The sequence below is a fragment of the Lathyrus oleraceus genome, chromosome 5 (assembly GCF_024323335.1).
Source record: "Lathyrus oleraceus cultivar Zhongwan6 chromosome 5, CAAS_Psat_ZW6_1.0, whole genome shotgun sequence".
Classification (NCBI taxonomy): Eukaryota; Viridiplantae; Streptophyta; class Magnoliopsida; order Fabales; family Fabaceae; genus Lathyrus; species Lathyrus oleraceus.
Window position 1 is genome coordinate 621,069,555 of NC_066583.1, and position 9,694 is coordinate 621,079,248.

Sequence of the window (9,694 nt, forward strand, 5' to 3'; positions counted from 1 at the left end):
GGTTACACAGAGGGAAGGTGTTAGCACCCAAAGTGTCCTAGGTACTCCTAGGGAGCCCTTTCTTGTGTGCATATGTGTTTTTGTACAAATGATGTCTGCAAACAAATAGAATGAAAGGATGAGAAAAGAATTCATTAATTATATTTTTGTGTTTGACAAGACCTTTGGACTTGTGCCTACGTACCAACATAGAAATGAGGGATCAAAACCTCGTAGTTCGTGGTATCAATTTCAAAGTGGATGCATTGCTTTTAACAAGAATTTAAGTTTGAAAGGCACAAGGGCCTAAAATGGTTTGAATGAGTGTTAGTTATTTTTGGCTTTTGAAATTTTAAGTCAAGTATAGTTAAATTTATTTACAAGTTTGATTAAGAAAAGATTTTTAAAAACGCAATGGCATAAGGCCAAAGTTTCTAGTTTGCAATAAGGTCAAAGTTTAGAAAACAGACACAAGCAAAGAATATTTTAAAAGGAGGGATAGATTTTAAAATTAAAGAAATGGGGAGGAGATGAAGATACTAATCCTAAGCATAAATTTAAAAGTTGAGAGTTGAAAAGATCTGACCAATGGGCTGCAATCCAGTAGACAAGAATGTCATATAGAAACCCAAATTCCCCTTGGACTTTAGAATCACACAACAATCAATACGTAAATAGCAAGTTGAAGAGCAAGACATCAAATAAATATAGCCACATCCAAGCTTAGCAACTCCATAATCTTATTCAAAATTTCCCATGTATCAGATGACTTCCAAGATGGCATAAATCACATGTTCAAAATAACAGCTTCACAATGATCATGTTGCAAATGAACTCAAATGGATCTTCAATGATGTATCAGATGAAGTTTCAATTCACAAGCAATTGGTCTCATGAAAGTTGGCATTTGCCAAGTCCTTTGCATAGGGAGTGTTGCCTATATTCGAAGTCCAATAGTCTCAGATCAAACTAACAGTCCACACAACATATTTTTTAGAATTTTTGTTCTTATTATGTACGTTAAGGTCAAAAGACCACACAAACAAACATAATATACACAATCATAAAATATGGTCCAAGTGGATAAAATAAAAATGACATTAACATAAACAATTTGAATGGTATGAATAATGGCAAATGAATAAGGCTTAAAAATTAAAGTGCATTAAAAGTAAATGACTTGAAATTAAATGTTAGTTGTTAATGAGTTAGAACTTAGTATTGCTTTTGCTTTTATTTTGTTTAAGTCATTCTTTGGAGAATACTCAACTCACTTATCACAAGCATGAATCCTTGAACCAAGACATCTTCCAAAGGAAGGAAAAAAGGCCAAGTTTCCACACAATACCATGAAAGAGGGGAGACTTACAATCTCACTAACTAGAATGCTATGCCTTTTTGTGTCACAAATTTAGCACTATGTTAAGCAATCATAATTGGACTTATGTAGAAGTCACAACTATTTGAGGCCGGGCAATAGAATTTTAGTGTTAATGCATGTTAGAGACATAATATGATGAACTATGCTCATGAAATATACCACACACAAAAAGAATATGCAAAATGGGGGACCTAATCTCATCCATACTTATGTTGATTTTGAAATCAACTAGCCTTAGGATATAGAGACATTATAGGTCCATGACATGAATGCATAAAGAATGGGAATGAGATGAAGAGGGAGGGGAAATGGATCAAACACAAATTGGACAAAGGAGGACTTTTACCAAGTTAAGATCATTCATTCATTTTGGGAGATGGAATGTACATTCCATCAATCCCCTAAATCCAATGATCTTAACCTAACAAAGTCAAATCAACCTTGACAAAGGCCCAACAACACAATTCAAACTCACAAAGTCAATTAAAATGGCTCTACACAATTTATTTGGCATTTAATCAATTAAAAATAATAAAAATAATGCATTAAATTAAATATGGTTTTCCAAATTCCTAAAACCTCATCAAAACACCAAAGAAATGGCCATGATATTTATCATAGGTCACACAAGGTCAAAGGACATTGGAGAAAAAATTTCAGAATTTTTGGAAACTTAAAAGCATTTTTAAATAATTAAAAATATTCACATAATAAATTAAATCATGAAAAATATTAATAATGATCCAAAAAATAATTTTAGTTCAGAAAATGAAAGAGGATTTTATTTAAAAAAAATTGGTGAAACTCTCATATTTTTTGGATCAATATTAAATTTAATATGAATTAATGAAAATAAAAGGAATAAAATGAAAATCAACTAAATCAGAAAAACGTGGACCACTTGATCTCCCTCATTAATTGAGGTGACAGATCAAGTGGTGGAAAATGCACGCTCCATGATATGCTTGAGTCAGCGCGCCACACATATGGTATTCAAAAGCAACGTTCAAGGTTAAAACGATTTGAATTAATCCAATGGCTCAGAACACATCCAACACATCGCCGGAGCAAAATGCCGGTCATCTTCTCCGATGACCCTGGCCGGACTGGTTCCCACATCACCATCATATAAATGAAAAAGGAGGACATGATCTTAAAGAAAAAATGGCATATATCACGAATATCACCTCAATTTAACCTAACTCCAAGTATATTGAGAGATACGTGGAGTTGAATTTTGAGGTGTATGAACTGAGTTGCTTCGATTTGACCTCAAAGTAACTCAATTTTCTTGCCTACATTGGTAAGGACTTCAAACAACCAAGGATCCAAGAGAATTGATGAGAATTGAGGGAGAATCGAGGAAAAGAAAAATCTGGAAAAATACCTTCAATGCTGTGCAGAACTGGATCTCTTTTGCTTCAATTCGTGCTTGATCTTGCTTATGGAGCTTGTAGAAGTAGATTAGGAATGGTACAAGGCTTTGGATCCTGGAGTTCTTGAATCTCCAAACAGTGAGATTCAAACTCAAATTTCAAGTGAAATTTATCAGGTTTTCCTTTGAATTGTGAGGGTTTCAATGGTTGGAGGCAAAGATGGCGTGCAAGGATCCTTTAAAGTGATGCAATGGACCTCTATTTATAGCAAAATGCAAGTGATATTTTCACACTTGAAAATGCTTCCAAAATTGGCAATGTGAAGTGCACGCTTGCATGGGCATGTACAGGCCCATGAAGCAACTCAATTAGGTCCAAATGCAAGTGAAATGATGTCTGAATGAGAATTGTGATGCAAGGCAAAGATGTTTTGATGTTTGAAGCATGACTCTTGCCAACTGATACAACCGTGTTCAAGCCATGCGCAGACCCCTCAAACCTTGTCCAAAATGGATGAAGTTGGACTCTTTGGAAAGGTTAGATCAAGAGGAACAACTCTTATGTTGAACACGTTTCCATTTGGAACTTGTATCATGGTAAATTTTGAGGAGGAAGTTTGGAAATTTCAACATGTCAAAATATTTTCTAAGTGTCAAGCCATATATTCAATTATTCCACATTGGCTAACTTTTTATGTGAGCTTCAAATGAGAAAGGTGTCTTCAACAAAGTTGTAGCTATTTAAAAAAAAATCAAAATAGTCACCAATTTGACATCATTTGGATTTGGGATGAATGAGTTATGCATTTTTGAATTTGAGGAAAATCACTTGTTCAATGGTATTGGTCCAAAATGACCTATAATGTATCCTCATATCACATGCTCATAAAAGTTGATTTAGCTCTTCCTCCAAACATCAAAGTTGAATTAGACACCTTTAATAGGATTATAAAACTTGGAAATCTTTCATATCATAAAATTGGGAAAGTTATGGCCTTGGGAAGTTGACTTTCAAATTAGGGTTTAGACAAAATGACCTATAATCTTTCAACGTAAAAAATGTATTTCCAAGTAAAACTAGCTCTAGACCTCAACATGAAAGTTGTTTGGATTGTCATTTAGAGTAACTTTGATCTTGTAATAATTTTCATATGATGAAAATAGTAGGGGATAGGGTCTAGGGAGACCCAGTTTTGATCAGATGAATTCATCTGGCCAACCACCATCAACCAACTTGATAACTTGCAATTCTCTTGACTTTTTAGGCTCATGGGAGATCATATATGCATAATATGATGTAATTTGAAGTGTACCTTGAGATATTTGATCAATGGGTGAAGAAGCTTGTTGAAGAAGTTACTCATGATACCCAGATGAACTAGGGTTTCCAAGGCAAACTAACTCCAAACTCTTGAAGAATTCTTGATCAAAATAACATGTAGAGATCATTGGGACTCATATATGATGCCTAGAACCATTGTGGATTATTTATTGGTTGAGCTCTTGGCAATGAGGGTCTTAAACCCTAGATGTGAACTTGATGAATCAAATGTGATCATGTGCCCTCCCTACAAAAGAGTTAGGCAAATACAAAGACGTATTTTTGGTATTTTAGTTAGTAAAGATGATAAAATAACAAGTATGATACAACCACATGGTTCTTGGTGATCTCTCCCAAAAACAAACCCAATGAAAGAGGGGTAAGGAGGATGCCAAGGTATGATCCCAATTCTAATGCATATGATGAGATGGCATGAGGGATCTTAGGGTCAAAATTGGGGTCTTACAGCTGCCCCTATTTAAGGACATTCTAACTGAGAAGGTGAAGGTTAAAATCTTCATATCGACTCAGTAGAATAGGCTTAAATAACAACATATAGAAATGAATTTTGGTCCTTAAGAGACCTCATGATGCATATGGTATGAATGTTAAAATGAATCTTTGTGGGGAAATGTTGCCACAAAGGAAAAGAATCCGGAGAGATTGAAAGCCCACAGGAGTATACTGCATTTCCCTAAGGAAAACTCACCGGGGAGATAGAGACTCTGGGGAAAAAGGTTATGCGTAGGCCAGGCTACGACTTAAAAACTATTAGGGGACTAGAGGAATTCCATGAAAATGGAAAGACTCAGCCGAGGAAACAAAGGACGTTTGCATAGGAAACAGGTAGATCAGAATAAAACTGAAATACTTGACTCATGCAGGAAAAGCAACTTCACTAAGGAAATACGCACTCAACTCAACTGGGGAAGAAACAGACTTCAACACAGGAGGAGCAGAAATCCATTATCCACTACCAGTTACTGGGTACGGGGATAATAAAAATCTGACAATGAGGACATCCGTCACCGGTTAGGATGAACATATCAAGGATAGACTTGCCTGGGGATGTTAAGGAGGATACTTGTCATCAGTTAAGATGAACATATCAAGGATAAACCACCTGAACAAAAGGTAGGAATTACATCTATCGAATGCTGGATAGAATACCATCAAAGAGAAATATTTGTCACCGGTTAAGATGAACATATCAAGGATAGACTCTGAGGGGAAAACTAGGGATTACATCTATCAGTTACTGGATAGAAGACCACAAGAGAGGATATCCGTCACCGGTTAAAGTGAACATATCAAGGATAAACTCTGCAAGGGGAGAAAAGTAGGATTTACAACTACCGGTTACTGGGCAGAAGACTGAGAAGAGGAGGAAACCCGTCATCGGTTAGGATGAACATATCAAGGATTAACTCTCTGGGGAATAAAGATAAGGATTATAACTACCTTTTTACTGGGTAGAATACCAAAGATGAGAATATCCGTCACCGGTTAGGATGAAAATATCAAGGATAAACTTAAGGAAGGGGGAGAACATATCCGTCATCGGTTAGGATGGACATATCAAGGATATACTTCCCGGGGAAACATGAAAACGAATCCGCTGGGGAGAAAAAATGTTATTTTTGCCGGGTATTAGGCAAGAAGTAACAAACTGCAAACTAAGAAGAATATTACCAGTTACTGGGTAATAGACTCTTAGGGGACCAAAACATCTATCTAGGTAAGATCTAGAAAGAAACGGTCAATCAAGACTTAACCCAATCAGGGTATAACTCAAGGGGAGTGGTTCCATCCAGATAATCAACTGGGGAGGAAAATGAAACAATCATCATCCACGAGGTAATAACCCAGTGGGGAAAGGAGAGAGATTAAAGTCTTTCTACTTAAGGGGCTGACACTCTACAATTGAAGGAGAACAGACACCAAACTTGTATGGGGATAAAGTACCACCATAATAGAGAATAAGAATTACAGGAATGAGTCTCAAAGCGCAATGATGCAACAATGAAATTATATGAGTGTATATGTATTTGTATATGCATATATGATGATTATGCTGGCAAAACAATCACAAAGGATACAAAATGTCACAAATTTGAATCATCGATACAATTCTCGGCCAATCCACAAAAGAGGGAAACAACTGCTGGAGAAAAGAGAGATTAACATCTCAAAGGATCAACCCTAGCTGGAGAAGGATGAGATCTGCTGAGGAAAAGTGTTATCAACTCTGCAGGGAATTTTAGGTCGACACCATATCAAATGGGAGACAACCACGCAGGGGATAACCACAAATAACTGCTCAGAAACCAGGAGGAAACTCTGACTGGGAGCGGATCTGATGGCGACTGGTGAGGAAACCAAAGTCCTATCGGAACCATGCAAACTGCTGCAATGAAATGTTCTCACTCTGCTGGAGACCAAATCTAAATTTGGTTGGGAAATAATCAACCAGATCAGCTGAGGACGACGGAGAAATATAACCATCTGAAGAATTCCACAAACACTGAGTGTTGAACAATGCTGTCGGGGATGAAAAAGAAATAGCACATACTGCTTGGGGAGAACCAATAATGCTCCACATTTAGGGCTTACCATTTTCAAACCACTGTCGATACTCCTTTTAAATGAAATCGATTGCTTAAAATTAATGCTTTTATATGTTTAAGAAAACATGATTTTGATTAAAAAAATTAATTTTCAAAAATGATCACAGTAAAATTTAAAACTATTTGGCTGAAAATAAATAAGAATGGAAACAATTTGGATAAAAGCTCAACTTTATTTAATGGAATGGTAGTCTGTAAATGACAAGACTCCATAGATCTTTACAAAGTTAAAAATGGTAATTTACATGGAAAAGGGTTACATTAAATACAATAATCTCTAACCCTTCTACCAACTCTTGATATCCACTATGCTCTTGGCTGCTACTAGGGACGATGAATCAAGATCGTTCGTTGTGCTCAAGAACGTCTTCAAGTCTGAAGATCAGTAGGATGCAGTTACTTGCCATAATCCCTAATTTTTGCATAAATTGCCCCAAGGCGGGGTACTCAATTTATCGGGATAATTCTTTCTATTTTATGTCTCTAACTTTTGCCTGGATCTCCCTTTTGGGTTTTCAATCCACCGAGACGCTCATTTTTGCCTAAGCCTCCCTTTCGCGTTTTCAACTTAGCGAGCCGTTCTTTTCTTTTTTAGGCGAAGTATTTCTTGACTGCATCTGCATTCATAGGACGAGTGAACTCTTCACCATCCATAGTTGTAAGGATCAAAGCATCGCATGAAAAGGCTCTCTTAACAACATATGAGCCTTCATAATTAGGAGTCCATTTGCCCTTAGAATCTAGTTTGAAAGATAAAATCTTCTTGAGCACAAGGTCACCTTCTCTGAAAACACGAGGTCTGACCTTCTTATCAAATTCCTTCTTCATCCTCTGCTGATATAACTGACCATGACACATGGCAGTTAATCTCTTCTCTTCAATCAAATTCAGCTGATCGTACCTGGTCTGACACCATTAAGCCTCAGTCAGCTTAGCTTCCATGAGTACACACAATGAAGGGATCTCAACCTCTACTGGGAACACAACTTCCATACCATATACAAGAGAGAAAGGGGTTACCCCTGTTGAAGTGAAGATAGATATACGATACTCGTGCAAAGAAAATGGGAGTATCTCATGCCAATCCTTATATGTTACAACCATCTTCTGAATAATCTTCTTGATGTTCTTATTTGCAGCTTCAACAACCCCATTCATCTTAGGTCTGTAGGGAGAAGAATTATGATGTGCTATCTTGAAGTCTTTGCATAGAGCTTCCACCATATTATTATTCAAGTTCGATCCATTATCAGTAATGATGTTACTTGGCACACCATATCGGCATATAATTTGATTATGATAAACCTTACAACAACTTGCTTGGTCACATTTGCATAAGATGCCGCTCCAACCCATTTTGTGAAGTAATCAATAGCTACTAAAATGAAACGATGTCCATTCGAAGCTTTGGGCTCAATCATGCTAATCATATTGATTCCCCACATGGAGAAAGGCCATGGAGAGGAAATGTCGTTCAATAGTGTCGGAGGAACATGAATCCTATCGGCATATATTTGACACTTTTGGCATTTCTTCACAAACTTGCAACAGTCAGATTCCATTGTCAGCCAATAGTAACCTGCTCACAACATCTTCTTTGCCATTGCATGTCCATTGGAATGAGTACCAAAGGAACCTTCATGGACTTCAGTCATCAATAGGTCTGCTTTGTGTCTATCCACGCATCTGAGGAAAACCATATCGAAGTTTCTCTTATATAACACATCACCATTCAGGTAGAAATTGCCGGCTAATCTTCTCAAAGTCTTATTATCTTTCAAAGACGCCCCAGATGGGTAAATCTGACTTTGGAGGAAACACTTGATGTCATAATACCACGGTTTTTCATCTTTGACTTCTTCAACAGCGAACACATGACTTGTACTATAAAGACGAATTACAGTTAAATTGGGAACCTCATTCCAATATTTCACTATAATCATTGAAGCCAATGTTGCAAGATCATCTGCTATCCGGTTTTCATCTCGAGGGATATGATGAAACTCAACCTTTGCAAAGAAAGTTGAAATCCTCCTCGCATAATCTCTATATGGTATTAAACCGGGTTGGTTCGTCTCCCATTCACCTTTGATTTGATTCACAACCAAAGCTGAATCTTTATAGACGTCTAAGTACTTGATTCTGAGATCAATGGCCTCTTCAAGCCCCATAATGCAAGCTTCATATTCTGCCATATTGTTTGTACACTTGAAAGTCAATCTAGCTGTAAATGGAAAATGCATGCCTTGAGGAGTAATAATCACTGCCCCAATGCCATTATCGTATTGATTAACAACTCCATCAAATTCCATGCCCCAACGGGAACCAGGTTCTGGCCCTTCTTCAAGGAATGGTTCATAACAATCTTTCATTTTCAAGTACAAAATCTCTTCATCGGGAAAATCATACTACACTAACTGGTAATCTTAGATTGGTTGGTGAGCCAAATGGTCAACCAAGATACTACCTTTGATCGCTTTCTGAGATCGGTATTCGATATCATACTCTAATAACAACATCTGCCAACGGGCAATCCTCCCAGTTAATGCAGGCTTCTCAAATATATACTTGATGGGATCCATTTTGGATATCAACCAAGTGGTATGATTCAACATATACTGACGCAGATGCTTAGCAGCCAAAACCAATGTGCAACAAGTCTTCTCAAGCATAGAATACCGAGTCTTACAGTCGGTGAACTTCTTACTGAGGTAGTAAATTGCAAATTCTTTCTTTCCAGATTCATCTTGCTGACCAAGAACACAACCCATACTTTCTTCAAGCACATTCAAATACATGATAAATGGTTTTCCTTCAACAGATGGAGACAAAATCGAAGGCTCAAGCAGATATTCTTGGATACTATCAAAAGCTTTCTGGAAATCCTCGGTTCAATCACAAGACTGATCTTTCCCAAGAAGCTTGAATATAGGTGCACATGTGGCAGTCATGTGTGAAATGAATCTTGAGATATAATTCAAGCGGCCGAGAAAACCTCTAACTTGCTTCTC